Source organism: Rhinoderma darwinii, chromosome 1 (assembly GCF_050947455.1).
Source record: "Rhinoderma darwinii isolate aRhiDar2 chromosome 1, aRhiDar2.hap1, whole genome shotgun sequence".
NCBI classification, from domain to species: Eukaryota; Metazoa; Chordata; class Amphibia; order Anura; family Rhinodermatidae; genus Rhinoderma; species Rhinoderma darwinii.
This window is the reverse complement of record NC_134687.1, coordinates 216,431,326-216,446,603: the sequence shown is the minus strand read 5'-3', so window position 1 is coordinate 216,446,603 and position 15,278 is coordinate 216,431,326. Positions and strand designations below refer to the sequence as shown.

The window sequence follows — 15,278 nt, the reverse complement described above, 5'->3', positions numbered from 1 at the left end:
GGTAGAGTATCACATGAGTCTTTTGAAAAAACAATCTATCACTTATCTATGACTGAAACTCTCTTTGAAACTAAGGTAAATAGTTGATAGAGCATCACACTTTCGATCTGAGGGTACCTGTTCAGGTGTAAGTCTTTTGAAAAACAACCTATCACTTATCCATGACTGAAACTCTCTTTGAAACTAAGAACTAGTCCATGCTTTTAAGATTTCCTGGATGTCAGAACAAAATTTAAACTTTATGCCTTAAAAAAGAAAAATGTATGATCTAACAATGTCTTGACTAAACTTTAGCACCGTAGCTGATTTTATCAAGTCAAAATAACTTTATACTTTTCTTGTCTAAGTAACCCTTGAAACCACATAACAAAGCACTCCAGGTCAGAATATATATGAGAAGGAGAGAAACGCCGATTTTCCCGCACACGTTTTGGTTTTGGAGAGCCTGGATAGCTCAGTCGGTAGAGCATCAGACTTTTAAGCTGAGGGTCCAGGGTTCAAGTCCCTGTTCAGGCACGTGTCTTTTAGAAATCAAGACGTTTCACTTATTTATGATTTGAACATTACGTAGATTTCATACTCTAAAAAAATTATTGGATTAATGATGTAACTTTATGTCTTAAGGATAGAATTAAGTATGATCTAATGATGTCTTGCCGCCTCAAACTTTAGCAGCCTAGAGAATTTCATTAAGACAAGATGAAATTACACTTTTCTCTTCTTCTGAAAGTAGACTTTAAAAGCATATACATTATAACAGTGCTATAGCTCAAAATATAAATGATGATAACACCATCGATTTTCTTGCATATTTTTGTGCTTTATAGAGCCTGGATAGTTTAGTGGGTAGAGTATCACATGAGTCTTTTGAAAAAACAATCTATCACTTATCTATGACTGAAACTCTCTTTGAAACTAAGGTAAATAGTTGATAGAGCATCACACTTTCGATCTGAGGGTACCTGTTCAGGTGTAAGTCTTTTGAAAAACAACCTATCACTTATCCATGACTGAAACTCTCTTTGAAACTAAGAACTAGTCCATGCTTTTAAGATTTCCTGGATGTCAGAACAAAATTTAAACTTTATGCCTTAAAAAAGAAAAATGTATGATCTAACAATGTCTTGACTAAACTTTAGCACCGTAGCTGATTTTATCAAGTCAAAATAACTTTATACTTTTCTTGTCTAAGTAACCCTTGAAACCACATAACAAAGCACTCCAGGTCAGAATATATATGAGAAGGAGAGAAACGCCGATTTTCCCGCACACGTTTTGGTTTTGGAGAGCCTGGATAGCTCAGTCGGTAGAGCATCAGACTTTTAAGCTGAGGGTCCAGGGTTCAAGTCCCTGTTCAGGCGCGTGTCTTTTAGAAATCAAGACGTTTCACTTATTTATGATTTGAACATTACGTAGATTTCATACTCTAAAAAAATTATTGGATTAATGATGTAACTTTATGTCTTAAGGATAGAATTAAGTATGATCTAATGATGTCTTGCCGCCTCAAACTTTAGCAGCCTAAAGAATTTCATTAAGACAAGATGAAATTACACTTTTCTCTTCTTCTGAAAGTAGACTTTAAAAGCATATACATTATAACAGTGCTATAGCTCAAAATATAAATGATGATAACACCATCGATTTTCTTGCATATTTTTGTGTTTTATAGAGCCTGGATAGTTTAGTGGGTAGAGCATCACATGAGTCTTTTGAAAAAACAATCTATCACTTATCTATGACTGAAACTCTCTTTGAAACTAAGGTAAATAGTTGATAGAGCATCACACTTTCGATCTGAGGGTACCTGTTCAGGTGTAAGTCTTTTGAAAAACAACCTATCACTTATCCATGACTGAAACTCTCTTTGAAACTAAGAACTAGTCCATGCTTTTAAGATTTCCTGGATGTCAGAACAAAATTTAAACTTTATGCCTTAAAAAAGAAAAATGTATGATCTAACAATGTCTTGACTGTTTAAACTTTAGCACCGTAGCTGATTTTATCAAGTCAAAATAACTTTATACTTTTCTTGTCTAAGTAACCCTTGAAACCACATAACAAAGCACTCCAGGTCAGAATATATATGAGAAGGAGAGAAATGCCGATTTTCCCGCACACGTTTTGGTTTTGGAGAGCCTGGATAGCTCAGTCGGTAGAGCATCAGACTTTTAATCTGAGGGTCCAGGGTTCAAGTCCCTGTTCAGGCGCATGTCTTTTAGAAATCAAGACGTTTCACTTATTTATGATTTGAACATTACGTAGATTTCATACCCTAAAAAAATTATTGGATTAATGATGTAACTTTATGTCTTAAGGATAGAATTAAGTATGATCTAATGATGTCTTGCCGCCTCAAACTTTAGCAGCCTAAAGAATTTCATTAAGACAAGATGAAATTACACTTTTCTCTTCTTCTGAAAGTAGACTTTAAAAGCATATACATTATAACAGTGCTATAGCTCAAAATATAAATGATGATAACACCATCGATTTTCTTGCATATTTTTGTGTTTTATAGAGCCTGGATAGTTTAGTGGGTAGAGTATCACATGAGTCTTTTGAAAAAACAATCTATCAATTATCTATGACTGAAACTCTCTTTGAAACTAAGGTAAATAGTTGATAGAGCATCACACTTTCGATCTGAGGGTACCTGTTCAGGTGTAAGTCTTTTGAAAAACAACCTATCACTTATCCATGACTGAAACTCTCTTTGAAACTAAGAACTAGTCCATGCTTTTAAGATTTCCTGGATGTCAGAACAAAATTTAAACTTTATGCCTTAAAAAAGAAAAATGTATGATCTAACAATGTCTTGACTGTTTAAACTTTAGCACCGTAGCTGATTTTATCAAGTCAAAATAACTTTATACTTTTCTTGTCTAAGTAACCCTTGAAACCACATAACAAAGCACTCCAGGTCAGAATATATATGAGAAGGAGAGAAACGCCGATTTTCCCGCACACGTTTTGGTTTTGGAGAGCCTGGATAGCTCAGTCGGTAGAGCATCAGACTTTTAATCTGAGGGTCCAGGGTTCAAGTCCCTGTTCAGGCGTGTGTCTTTTAGAAATCAAGACGTTTCACTTATTTATGATTTGAACATTACGTAGATTTCATACTCTAAAAAAATTATTATATTAATGATGTAACTTTATGTCTTAAGGATAGAATTAAGTATGATCTAATGATGTCTTGCCGCCTCAAACTTTAGCAGCCTAAAGAATTTCATTAAGACAAGATGAAATTACACTTTTCTCTTCTTCTGAAAGTAGACTTTAAAAGCATATACATTATAACAGTGCTATAGCTCAAAATATAAATGATGATAACACCATCGATTTTCTTGCATATTTTTGTGTTTTATAGAGCCTGGATAGTTTAGTGGGTAGAGTATCACATGAGTCTTTTGAAAAAACAATCTATCACTTATCTATGACTGAAACTCTCTTTGAAACTAAGGTAAATAGTTGATAGAGCATCACACTTTCGATCTGAGGGTACCTGTTCAGGTGTAAGTCTTTTGAAAAACAACCTATCACTTATCCATGACTGAAACTCTCTTTGAAACTAAGAACTAGTCCATGCTTTTAAGATTTCCTGGATGTCAGAACAAAATTTAAACTTTATGCCTTAAAAAAGAAAAATGTATGATCTAACAATGTCTTGACTGTTTAAACTTTAGCACCGTAGCTGATTTTATCAAGTCAAAATAACTTTATACTTTTCTTGTCTAAGTAAGCCTTGAAACCACATAACAAAGCACTCCAGGTCAGAATATATATGAGAAGGAGAGAAACGCCGATTTTCCCGCACACGTTTTGGTTTTGGAGAGCCTGGATAGCTCAGTCGGTAGAGCATCAGACTTTTAATCTGAGGGTCCAGGGTTCAAGTCCCTGTTCAGGCGCGTGTCTTTTAGAAATCAAGACGTTTCACTTATTTATGATTTGAACATTACGTAGATTTCATACTCTAAAAAAATTATTGGATTAATGATGTAACTTTATGTCTTAAGGATAGAATTAAGTATGATCTAATGATGTCTTGCCGCTTCAAACTTTAGCAGCCTAAAGAATTTCATTAAGACAAGATGAAATTACACTTTTCTCTTCTTCTGAAAGTAGACTTTAAAAGCATATACATTATAACAGTGCTATAGCTCAAAATATAAATGATGATAACACCATCGATTTTCTTGCATATTTTTGTGTTTTATAGAGCCTGGATAGTTTAGTGGGTAGAGTATCACATGAGTCTTTTGAAAAAACAATCTATCACTTATCTATGACTGAAACTCTCTTTGAAACTAAGGTAAATAGTTGATAGAGCATCACACTTTCGATCTGAGGGTACCTGTTCAGGTGTAAGTCTTTTGAAAAACAACCTATCACTTATCCATGACTGAAACTCTCTTTGAAACTAAGAACTAGTCCATGCTTTTAAGATTTCCTGGATGTCAGAACAAAATTTAAACTTTATGCCTTAAAAAAGAAAAATGTATGATCTAACAATGTCTTGACTGTTTAAACTTTAGCACCGTAGCTGATTTTATCAAGTCAAAATAACTTTATACTTTTCTTGTCTAAGTAACCCTTGAAACCACATAACAAAGCACTCCAGGTCAGAATATATATGAGAAGGAGAGAAACGCCGATTTTCCCGCACACGTTTTGGTTTTGGAGAGCCTGGATAGCTCAGTTGGTAGAGCATCAGACTTTTAATCTGAGGGTCCAGGGTTCAAGTCCCTGTTCAGGCGCGTGTCTTTTAGAAATCAAGACGTTTCACTTATTTATGATTTGAACATTACGTAGATTTCATACTCTAAAAAAATTATTGGATTAATGATGTAACTTTATGTCTTAAGGATAGAATTAAGTATGATCTAATGATGTCTTGCCGCCTCAAACTTTAGCAGCCTAAAGAATTTCATTAAGACAAGATGAAATTACACTTTTCTCTTCTTCTGAAAGTAGACTTTAAAAGCATATACATTATAACAGTGCTATAGCTCAAAATATAAATGATGATAACACCATCGATTTTCTTGCATATTTTTGTGTTTTATAGAGCCTGGATAGTTTAGTGGGTAGAGTATCACATGAGTCTTTTGAAAAAACAATCTATCACTTATCTATGACTGAAACTCTCTTTGAAACTAAGGTAAATAGTTGATAGAGCATCACACTTTCGATCTGAGGGTACCTGTTCAGGTGTAAGTCTTTTGAAAAACAACCTATCACTTATCCATGACTGAAACTCTCTTTGAAACTAAGAACTAGTCCATGCTTTTAAGATTTCCTGGATGTCAGAACAAAATTTAAACTTTATGCCTTAAAAAAGAAAAATGTATGATCTAACAATGTCTTGACTGTTTAAACTTTAGCACCGTAGCTGATTTTATCAAGTCAAAATAACTTTATACTTTTCTTGTCTAAGTAAGCCTTGAAACCACATAACAAAGCACTCCAGGTCAGAATATATATGAGAAGGAGAGAAACGCCGATTTTCCCGCACACGTTTTGGTTTTGGAGAGCCTGGATAGCTCAGTCGGTAGAGCATCAGACTTTTAATCTGAGGGTCCAGGGTTCAAGTCCCTGTTCAGGCGCGTGTCTTTTAGAAATCAAGACGTTTCACTTATTTATGATTTGAACATTACGTAGATTTCATACTCTAAAAAAATTATTGGATTAATGATGTAACTTTATGTCTTAAGGATAGAATTAAGTATGATCTAATGATGTCTTGCCGCTTCAAACTTTAGCAGCCTAAAGAATTTCATTAAGACAAGATGAAATTACACTTTTCTCTTCTTCTGAAAGTAGACTTTAAAAGCATATACATTATAACAGTGCTATAGCTCAAAATATAAATGATGATAACACCATCGATTTTCTTGCATATTTTTGTGTTTTATAGAGCCTGGATAGTTTAGTGGGTAGAGTATCACATGAGTCTTTTGAAAAAACAATCTATCACTTATCTATGACTGAAACTCTCTTTGAAACTAAGGTAAATAGTTGATAGAGCATCACACTTTCGATCTGAGGGTACCTGTTCAGGTGTAAGTCTTTTGAAAAACAACCTATCACTTATCCATGACTGAAACTCTCTTTGAAACTAAGAACTAGTCCATGCTTTTAAGATTTCCTGGATGTCAGAACAAAATTTAAACTTTATGCCTTAAAAAAGAAAAATGTATGATCTAACAATGTCTTGACTGTTTAAACTTTAGCACCGTAGCTGATTTTATCAAGTCAAAATAACTTTATACTTTTCTTGTCTAAGTAACCCTTGAAACCACATAACAAAGCACTCCAGGTCAGAATATATATGAGAAGGAGAGAAACGCCGATTTTCCCGCACACGTTTTGGTTTTGGAGAGCCTGGATAGCTCAGTTGGTAGAGCATCAGACTTTTAATCTGAGGGTCCAGGGTTCAAGTCCCTGTTCAGGCGCGTGTCTTTTAGAAATCAAGACGTTTCACTTATTTATGATTTGAACATTACGTAGATTTCATACTCTAAAAAAATTATTGGATTAATGATGTAACTTTATGTCTTAAGGATAGAATTAAGTATGATCTAATGATGTCTTGCCGCCTCAAACTTTAGCAGCCTAAAGAATTTCATTAAGACAAGATGAAATTACACTTTTCTCTTCTTCTGAAAGTAGACTTTAAAAGCATATACATTATAACAGTGCTATAGCTCAAAATATAAATGATGATAACACCATCGATTTTCTTGCATATTTTTGTGTTTTATAGAGCCTGGATAGTTTAGTGGGTAGAGTATCACATGAGTCTTTTGAAAAAACAATCTATCACTTATCTATGACTGAAACTCTCTTTGAAACTAAGGTAAATAGTTGATAGAGCATCACACTTTCGATCTGAGGGTACCTGTTCAGGTGTAAGTCTTTTGAAAAACAACCTATCACTTATCCATGACTGAAACTCTCTTTGAAACTAAGAACTAGTCCATGCTTTTAAGATTTCCTGGATGTCAGAACAAAATTTAAACTTTATGCCTTAAAAAAGAAAAATGTATGATCTAACAATGTCTTGACTGTTTAAACTTTAGCACCGTAGCTGATTTTATCAAGTCAAAATAACTTTATACTTTTCTTGTCTAAGTAACCCTTGAAACCACATAACAAAGCACTCCAGGTCAGAATATATATGAGAAGGAGAGAAACGCCGATTTTCCCGCACACGTTTTGGTTTTGGAGAGCCTGGATAGCTCAGTCGGTAGAGCATCAGACTTTTAATCTGAGGGTCCAGGGTTCAAGTCCCTGTTCAGGCACGTGTCTTTTAGAAATCAAGACGTTTCACTTATTTATGATTTGAACATTACGTAGATTTCATACTCTAAAAAAATTATTGGATTAATGATGTAACTTTATGTCTTAAGGATAGAATTAAGTATGATCTAATGATGTCTTGCCGCCTCAAACTTTAGCAGCCTAAAGAATTTCATTAAGACAAGATGAAATTACACTTTTCTCTTCTTCTGAAAGTAGACTTTAAAAGCATATACATTATAACAGTGCTATAGCTCAAAATATAAATGATGATAACACCATCGATTTTCTTGCATATTTTTGTGTTTTATAGAGCCTGGATAGTTTAGTGGGTAGAGTATCACATGAGTCTTTTGAAAAAACAATCTATCACTTATCTATGACTGAAACTCTCTTTGAAACTAAGGTAAATAGTTGATAGAGCATCACACTTTCGATCTGAGGGTACCTGTTCAGGTGTAAGTCTTTTGAAAAACAACCTATCACTTATCCATGACTGAAACTCTCTTTGAAACTAAGAACTAGTCCATGCTTTTAAGATTTCCTGGATGTCAGAACAAAATTTAAACTTTATGCCTTAAAAAAGAAAAATGTATGATCTAACAATGTCTTGACTGTTTAAACTTTAGCACCGTAGCTGATTTTATCAAGTCAAAATAACTTTATACTTTTCTTGTCTAAGTAACCCTTGAAACCACATAACAAAGCACTCCAGGTCAGAATATATATGAGAAGGAGAGAAACGCCGATTTTCCCGCACACGTTTTGGTTTTGGAGAGCCTGGATAGCTCAGTCGGTAGAGCATCAGACTTTTAATCTGAGGGTCCAGGGTTCAAGTCCCTGTTCAGGCGCGTGTCTTTTAGAAATCAAGACGTTTCACTTATTTATGATTTGAACATTACGTAGATTTCATACTCTAAAAAAATTATTGGATTAATGATGTAACTTTATGTCTTAAGGATAGAATTAAGTATGATCTAATGATGTCTTGCCGCCTCAAACTTTAGCAGCCTAAAGAATTTCATTAAGACAAGATGAAATTACACTTTTCTCTTCTTCTGAAAGTAGACTTTAAAAGCATATACATTATAACAGTGCTATAGCTCAAAATATAAATGATGATAACACCATCGATTTTCTTGCATATTTTTGTGTTTTATAGAGCCTGGATAGTTTAGTGGGTAGAGTATCACATGAGTCTTTTGAAAAAACAATCTATCACTTATCTATGACTGAAACTCTCTTTGAAACTAAGGTAAATAGTTGATAGAGCATCACACTTTCGATCTGAGGGTACCTGTTCAGGTGTAAGTCTTTTGAAAAACAACCTATCACTTATCCATGACTGAAACTCTCTTTGAAACTAAGAACTAGTCCATGCTTTTAAGATTTCCTGGATGTCAGAACAAAATTTAAACTTTATGCCTTAAAAAAGAAAAATGTATGATCTAACAATGTCTTGACTGTTTAAACTTTAGCACCGTAGCTGATTTTATCAAGTCAAAATAACTTTATACTTTTCTTGTCTAAGTAACCCTTGAAACCACATAACAAAGCACTCCAGGTCAGAATATATATGAGAAGGAGAGAAACGCCGATTTTCCCGCACACGTTTTGGTTTTGGAGAGCCTGGATAGCTCAGTTGGTAGAGCATCAGACTTTTAATCTGAGGGTCCAGGGTTCAAGTCCCTGTTCAGGCGCGTGTCTTTTAGAAATCAAGACGTTTCACTTATTTATGATTTGAACATTACGTAGATTTCATACTCTAAAAAAATTATTGGATTAATGATGTAACTTTATGTCTTAAGGATAGAATTAAGTATGATCTAATGATGTCTTGCCGCCTCAAACTTTAGCAGCCTAAAGAATTTCATTAAGACAAGATGAAATTACACTTTTCTCTTCTTCTGAAAGTAGACTTTAAAAGCATATACATTATAACAGTGCTATAGCTCAAAATATAAATGATGATAACACCATCGATTTTCTTGCATATTTTTGTGTTTTATAGAGCCTGGATAGTTTAGTGGGTAGAGTATCACATGAGTCTTTTGAAAAAACAATCTATCACTTATCTATGACTGAAACTCTCTTTGAAACTAAGGTAAATAGTTGATAGAGCATCACACTTTCGATCTGAGGGTACCTGTTCAGGTGTAAGTCTTTTGAAAAACAACCTATCACTTATCCATGACTGAAACTCTCTTTGAAACTAAGAACTAGTCCATGCTTTTAAGATTTCCTGGATGTCAGAACAAAATTTAAACTTTATGCCTTAAAAAAGAAAAATGTATGATCTAACAATGTCTTGACTGTTTAAACTTTAGCACCGTAGCTGATTTTATCAAGTCAAAATAACTTTATACTTTTCTTGTCTAAGTAAGCCTTGAAACCACATAACAAAGCACTCCAGGTCAGAATATATATGAGAAGGAGAGAAACGCCGATTTTCCCGCACACGTTTTGGTTTTGGAGAGCCTGGATAGCTCAGTCGGTAGAGCATCAGACTTTTAATCTGAGGGTCCAGGGTTCAAGTCCCTGTTCAGGCGCGTGTCTTTTAGAAATCAAGACGTTTCACTTATTTATGATTTGAACATTACGTAGATTTCATACTCTAAAAAAATTATTGGATTAATGATGTAACTTTATGTCTTAAGGATAGAATTAAGTATGATCTAATGATGTCTTGCCGCCTCAAACTTTAGCAGCCTAAAGAATTTCATTAAGACAAGATGAAATTACACTTTTCTCTTCTTCTGAAAGTAGACTTTAAAAGCATATACATTATAACAGTGCTATAGCTCAAAATATAAATGATGATAACACCATCGATTTTCTTGCATATTTTTGTGTTTTATAGAGCCTGGATAGTTTAGTGGGTAGAGTATCACATGAGTCTTTTGAAAAAACAATCTATCACTTATCTATGACTGAAACTCTCTTTGAAACTAAGGTAAATAGTTGATAGAGCATCACACTTTCGATCTGAGGGTACCTGTTCAGGTGTAAGTCTTTTGAAAAACAACCTATCACTTATCCATGACTGAAACTCTCTTTGAAACTAAGAACTAGTCCATGCTTTTAAGATTTCCTGGATGTCAGAACAAAATTTAAACTTTATGCCTTAAAAAAGAAAAATGTATGATCTAACAATGTCTTGACTGTTTAAACTTTAGCACCGTAGCTGATTTTATCAAGTCAAAATAACTTTATACTTTTCTTGTCTAAGTAAGCCTTGAAACCACATAACAAAGCACTCCAGGTCAGAATATATATGAGAAGGAGAGAAACGCCGATTTTCCCGCACACGTTTTGGTTTTGGAGAGCCTGGATAGCTCAGTCGGTAGAGCATCAGACTTTTAATCTGAGGGTCCAGGGTTCAAGTCCCTGTTCAGGCGCGTGTCTTTTAGAAATCAAGACGTTTCACTTATTTATGATTTGAACATTACGTAGATTTCATACTCTAAAAAAATTATTGGATTAATGATGTAACTTTATGTCTTAAGGAAAGAATTAAGTATGATCTAATGATGTCTTGCCGCCTCAAACTTTAGCAGCCTAAAGAATTTCATTAAGACAAGATGAAATTACACTTTTCTCTTCTTCTGAAAGTAGACTTTAAAAGCATATACATTATAACAGTGCTATAGCTCAAAATATAAATGATGATAACACCATCGATTTTCTTGCATATTTTTGTGTTTTATAGAGCCTGGATAGTTTAGTGGGTAGAGTATCACATGAGTCTTTTGAAAAAACAATCTATCACTTATCTATGACTGAAACTCTCTTTGAAACTAAGGTAAATAGTTGATAGAGCATCACACTTTCGATCTGAGGGTACCTGTTCAGGTGTAAGTCTTTTGAAAAACAACCTATCACTTATCCATGACTGAAACTCTCTTTGAAACTAAGAACTAGTCCATGCTTTTAAGATTTCCTGGATGTCAGAACAAAATTTAAACTTTATGCCTTAAAAAAGAAAAATGTATGATCTAACAATGTCTTGACTGTTTAAACTTTAGCACCGTAGCTGATTTTATCAAGTCAAAATAACTTTATACTTTTCTTGTCTAAGTAACCCTTGAAACCACATAACAAAGCACTCCAGGTCAGAATATATATGAGAAGGAGAGAAACGCCGATTTTCCCGCACACGTTTTGGTTTTGGAGAGCCTGGATAGCTCAGTTGGTAGAGCATCAGACTTTTAATCTGAGGGTCCAGGGTTCAAGTCCCTGTTCAGGCGCATGTCTTTTAGAAATCAAGACGTTTCACTTATTTATGATTTGAACATTACGTAGATTTCATACTCTAAAAAAATTATTGGATTAATGATGTAACTTTATGTCTTAAGGATAGAATTAAGTATGATCTAATGATGTCTTGCCGCCTCAAACTTTAGCAGCCTAAAGAATTTCATTAAGACAAGATGAAATTACACTTTTCTCTTCTTCTGAAAGTAGACTTTAAAAGCATATACATTATAACAGTGCTATAGCTCAAAATATAAATGATGATAACACCATCGATTTTCTTGCATATTTTTGTGTTTTATAGAGCCTGGATAGTTTAGTGGGTAGAGTATCACATGAGTCTTTTGAAAAAACAATCTATCAATTATCTATGACTGAAACTCTCTTTGAAACTAAGGTAAATAGTTGATAGAGCATCACACTTTCGATCTGAGGGTACCTGTTCAGGTGTAAGTCTTTTGAAAAACAACCTATCACTTATCCATGACTGAAACTCTCTTTGAAACTAAGAACTAGTCCATGCTTTTAAGATTTCCTGGATGTCAGAACAAAATGTAAACTTTATGCCTTAAAAAAGAAAAATGTATGATCTAACAATGTCTTGACTGTTTAAACTTTAGCACCGTAGCTGATTTTATCAAGTCAAAATAACTTTATACTTTTCTTGTCTAAGTAACCCTTGAAACCACATAACAAAGCACTCCAGGTCAGAATATATATGAGAAGGAGAGAAACGCCGATTTTCCCGCACACGTTTTGGTTTTGGAGAGCCTGGATAGCTCAGTCGGTAGAGCATCAGACTTTTAATCTGAGGGTCCAGGGTTCAAGTCCCTGTTCAGGCGCGTGTCTTTTAGAAATCAAGACGTTTCACTTATTTATGATTTGAACATTACGTAGATTTCATACTCTAAAAAAATTATTGGATTAATGATGTAACTTTATGTCTTAAGGATAGAATTAAGTATGATCTAATGATGTCTTGCCGCCTCAAACTTTAGCAGCCTAAAGAATTTCATTAAGACAAGATGAAATTACACTTTTCTCTTCTTCTGAAAGTAGACTTTAAAAGCATATACATTATAACAGTGCTATAGCTCAAAATATAAATGATGATAACACCATCGATTTTCTTGCATATTTTTGTGTTTTATAGAGCCTGGATAGTTTAGTGGGTAGAGTATCACATGAGTCTTTTGAAAAAACAATCTATCACTTATCTATGACTGAAACTCTCTTTGAAACTAAGGTAAATAGTTGATAGAGCATCACACTTTCGATCTGAGGGTACCTGTTCAGGTGTAAGTCTTTTGAAAAACAACCTATCACTTATCCATGACTGAAACTCTCTTTGAAACTAAGAACTAGTCCATGCTTTTAAGATTTCCTGGATGTCAGAACAAAATTTAAACTTTATGCCTTAAAAAAGAAAAATGTATGATCTAACAATGTCTTGACTGTTTAAACTTTAGCACCGTAGCTGATTTTATCAAGTCAAAATAACTTTATACTTTTCTTGTCTAAGTAACCCTTGAAACCACATAACAAAGCACTCCAGGTCAGAATATATATGAGAAGGAGAGAAACGCCGATTTTCCCGCACACGTTTTGGTTTTGGAGAGCCTGGATAGCTCAGTCGGTAGAGCATCAGACTTTTAATCTGAGGGTCCAGGGTTCAAGTCCCTGTTCAGGCGCGTGTCTTTTAGAAATCAAGACGTTTCACTTATTTATGATTTGAACATTACGTAGATTTCATACTCTAAAAAAATTATTGGATTAATGATGTAACTTTATGTCTTAAGGATAGAATTAAGTATGATCTAATGATGTCTTGCCGCCTCAAACTTTAGCAGCCTAAAGAATTTCATTAAGACAAGATGAAATTACACTTTTCTCTTCTTCTGAAAGTAGACTTTAAAAGCATATACATTATAACAGTGCTATAGCTCAAAATATAAATGATGATAACACCATCGATTTTCTTGCATATTTTTGTGTTTTATAGAGCCTGGATAGTTTAGTGGGTAGAGTATCACATGAGTCTTTTGAAAAAACAATCTATCACTTGTCTATGACTGAAACTCTCTATGAAACTAAGGTAAATAGTTGATAGAGCATCACACTTTCGATCTGAGGGTACCTGTTCAGGTGTAAGTCTTTTGAAAAACAACCTATCACTTATCCATGACTGAAACTCTCTTTGAAACTAAGAACTAGTCCATGCTTTTAAGATTTCCTGGATGTCAGAACAAAATTTAAACTTTATGCCTTAAAAAAGAAAAATGTATGATCTAACAATGTCTTGACTGTTTAAACTTTAGCACCGTAGCTGATTTTATCAAGTCAAAATAACTTTATACTTTTCTTGTCTAAGTAACCCTTGAAACCACATAACAAAGCACTCCAGGTCAGAATATATATGAGAAGGAGAGAAACGCCGATTTTCCCGCACACGTTTTGGTTTTGGAGAGCCTGGATAGCTCAGTCGGTAGAGCATCAGACTTTTAATCTGAGGGTCCAGGGTTCAAGTCCCTGTTCAGGCGCGTGTCTTTTAGAAATCAAGACGTTTCACTTATTTATGATTTGAACATTACGTAGATTTCATACTCTAAAAAAATTATTGGATTAATGATGTAACTTTATGTCTTAAGGATAGAATTAAGTATGATCTAATGATGTCTTGCCGCCTCAAACTTTAGCAGCCTAAAGAATTTCATTAAGACAAGATGAAATTACACTTTTCTCTTCTTCTGAAAGTAGACTTTAAAAGCATATACATTATAACAGTGCTATAGCTCAAAATATAAATGATGATAACACCATCGATTTTCTTGCATATTTTTGTGTTTTATAGAGCCTGGATAGTTTAGTGGGTAGAGTATCACATGAGTCTTTTGAAAAAACAATCTATCACTTATCTATGACTGAAACTCTCTTTGAAACTAAGGTAAATAGTTGATAGAGCATCACACTTTCGATCTGAGGGTACCTGTTCAGGTGTAAGTCTTTTGAAAAACAACCTATCACTTATCCATGACTGAAACTCTCTTTGAAACTAAGAACTAGTCCATGCTTTTAAGATTTCCTGGATGTCAGAACAAAATTTAAACTTTATGCCTTAAAAAAGAAAAATGTATGATCTAACAATGTCTTGACTGTTTAAACTTTAGCACCGTAGCTGATTTTATCAAGTCAAAATAACTTTATACTTTTCTTGTCTAAGTAACCCTTGAAACCACATAACAAAGCACTCCAGGTCAGAATATATATGAGAAGGAGAGAAACGCCGATTTTCCCGCACACGTTTTGGTTTTGGAGAGCCTGGATAGCTCAGTCGGTAGAGCATCAGACTTTTAATCTGAGGGTCCAGGGTTCAAGTCCCTGTTCAGGCGCGTGTCTTTTAGAAATCAAGACGTTTCACTTATTTATGATTTGAACATTACGTAGATTTCATACTCTAAAAAAATTATTGGATTAATGATGTAACTTTATGTCTTAAGGATAGAATTAAGTATGATCTAATGATGTCTTGCCGCCTCAAACTTTAGCAGCCTAAAGAATTTCATTAAGACAAGATGAAATTACACTTTTCTCTTCTTCTGAAAGTAGACTTTAAAAGCATATACATTATAACAGTGCTATAGCTCAAAATATAAATGATGATAACACCATCGATTTTCTTGCATATTTTTGTGTTTTATAGAGCCTGGATAGTTTAGTGGGTA

The 15,278-nt window shown here is 34.0% G+C and overlaps 18 non-coding genes across 18 annotated transcripts; all 18 read left to right on the top strand.

Annotated features, from left to right (window-relative positions):
* Nucleotides 1-443: 443 nt before the first annotated feature.
* TRNAK-UUU (transfer RNA lysine (anticodon UUU)) lies at nucleotides 444-516 on the top strand. The gene has a single exon. It is a non-coding gene; the product is annotated as a tRNA-Lys (tRNA).
* A 772-nt stretch (nucleotides 517-1,288) lies between these two features.
* On the top strand, nucleotides 1,289-1,361 carry TRNAK-UUU (transfer RNA lysine (anticodon UUU)). The gene has a single exon. It is a non-coding gene; the product is annotated as a tRNA-Lys (tRNA).
* Nucleotides 1,362-2,137: 776 nt separating this feature from the next.
* TRNAK-UUU (transfer RNA lysine (anticodon UUU)) lies at nucleotides 2,138-2,210 on the top strand. The gene has a single exon. It is a non-coding gene; the product is annotated as a tRNA-Lys (tRNA).
* A 776-nt stretch (nucleotides 2,211-2,986) lies between these two features.
* Nucleotides 2,987-3,059, top strand: TRNAK-UUU (transfer RNA lysine (anticodon UUU)). Its single transcript has one exon. It is a non-coding gene; the product is annotated as a tRNA-Lys (tRNA).
* Nucleotides 3,060-3,835: 776 nt separating this feature from the next.
* On the top strand, nucleotides 3,836-3,908 carry TRNAK-UUU (transfer RNA lysine (anticodon UUU)). Its single transcript has one exon. It is a non-coding gene; the product is annotated as a tRNA-Lys (tRNA).
* Nucleotides 3,909-4,684: 776 nt separating this feature from the next.
* Nucleotides 4,685-4,757, top strand: TRNAK-UUU (transfer RNA lysine (anticodon UUU)). Its single transcript has one exon. It is a non-coding gene; the product is annotated as a tRNA-Lys (tRNA).
* A 776-nt stretch (nucleotides 4,758-5,533) lies between these two features.
* On the top strand, nucleotides 5,534-5,606 carry TRNAK-UUU (transfer RNA lysine (anticodon UUU)). The gene has a single exon. It is a non-coding gene; the product is annotated as a tRNA-Lys (tRNA).
* Nucleotides 5,607-6,382: 776 nt separating this feature from the next.
* On the top strand, nucleotides 6,383-6,455 carry TRNAK-UUU (transfer RNA lysine (anticodon UUU)). The gene has a single exon. It is a non-coding gene; the product is annotated as a tRNA-Lys (tRNA).
* Nucleotides 6,456-7,231: 776 nt separating this feature from the next.
* Nucleotides 7,232-7,304, top strand: TRNAK-UUU (transfer RNA lysine (anticodon UUU)). Its single transcript has one exon. It is a non-coding gene; the product is annotated as a tRNA-Lys (tRNA).
* A 776-nt stretch (nucleotides 7,305-8,080) lies between these two features.
* TRNAK-UUU (transfer RNA lysine (anticodon UUU)) lies at nucleotides 8,081-8,153 on the top strand. Its single transcript has one exon. It is a non-coding gene; the product is annotated as a tRNA-Lys (tRNA).
* Nucleotides 8,154-8,929: 776 nt separating this feature from the next.
* On the top strand, nucleotides 8,930-9,002 carry TRNAK-UUU (transfer RNA lysine (anticodon UUU)). Its single transcript has one exon. It is a non-coding gene; the product is annotated as a tRNA-Lys (tRNA).
* Nucleotides 9,003-9,778: 776 nt separating this feature from the next.
* Nucleotides 9,779-9,851, top strand: TRNAK-UUU (transfer RNA lysine (anticodon UUU)). The gene has a single exon. It is a non-coding gene; the product is annotated as a tRNA-Lys (tRNA).
* A 776-nt stretch (nucleotides 9,852-10,627) lies between these two features.
* TRNAK-UUU (transfer RNA lysine (anticodon UUU)) lies at nucleotides 10,628-10,700 on the top strand. Its single transcript has one exon. It is a non-coding gene; the product is annotated as a tRNA-Lys (tRNA).
* A 776-nt stretch (nucleotides 10,701-11,476) lies between these two features.
* Nucleotides 11,477-11,549, top strand: TRNAK-UUU (transfer RNA lysine (anticodon UUU)). The gene has a single exon. It is a non-coding gene; the product is annotated as a tRNA-Lys (tRNA).
* Nucleotides 11,550-12,325: 776 nt separating this feature from the next.
* On the top strand, nucleotides 12,326-12,398 carry TRNAK-UUU (transfer RNA lysine (anticodon UUU)). The gene has a single exon. It is a non-coding gene; the product is annotated as a tRNA-Lys (tRNA).
* A 776-nt stretch (nucleotides 12,399-13,174) lies between these two features.
* On the top strand, nucleotides 13,175-13,247 carry TRNAK-UUU (transfer RNA lysine (anticodon UUU)). The gene has a single exon. It is a non-coding gene; the product is annotated as a tRNA-Lys (tRNA).
* A 776-nt stretch (nucleotides 13,248-14,023) lies between these two features.
* TRNAK-UUU (transfer RNA lysine (anticodon UUU)) lies at nucleotides 14,024-14,096 on the top strand. The gene has a single exon. It is a non-coding gene; the product is annotated as a tRNA-Lys (tRNA).
* Nucleotides 14,097-14,872: 776 nt separating this feature from the next.
* TRNAK-UUU (transfer RNA lysine (anticodon UUU)) lies at nucleotides 14,873-14,945 on the top strand. Its single transcript has one exon. It is a non-coding gene; the product is annotated as a tRNA-Lys (tRNA).
* Nucleotides 14,946-15,278: the final 333 nt, after the last annotated feature.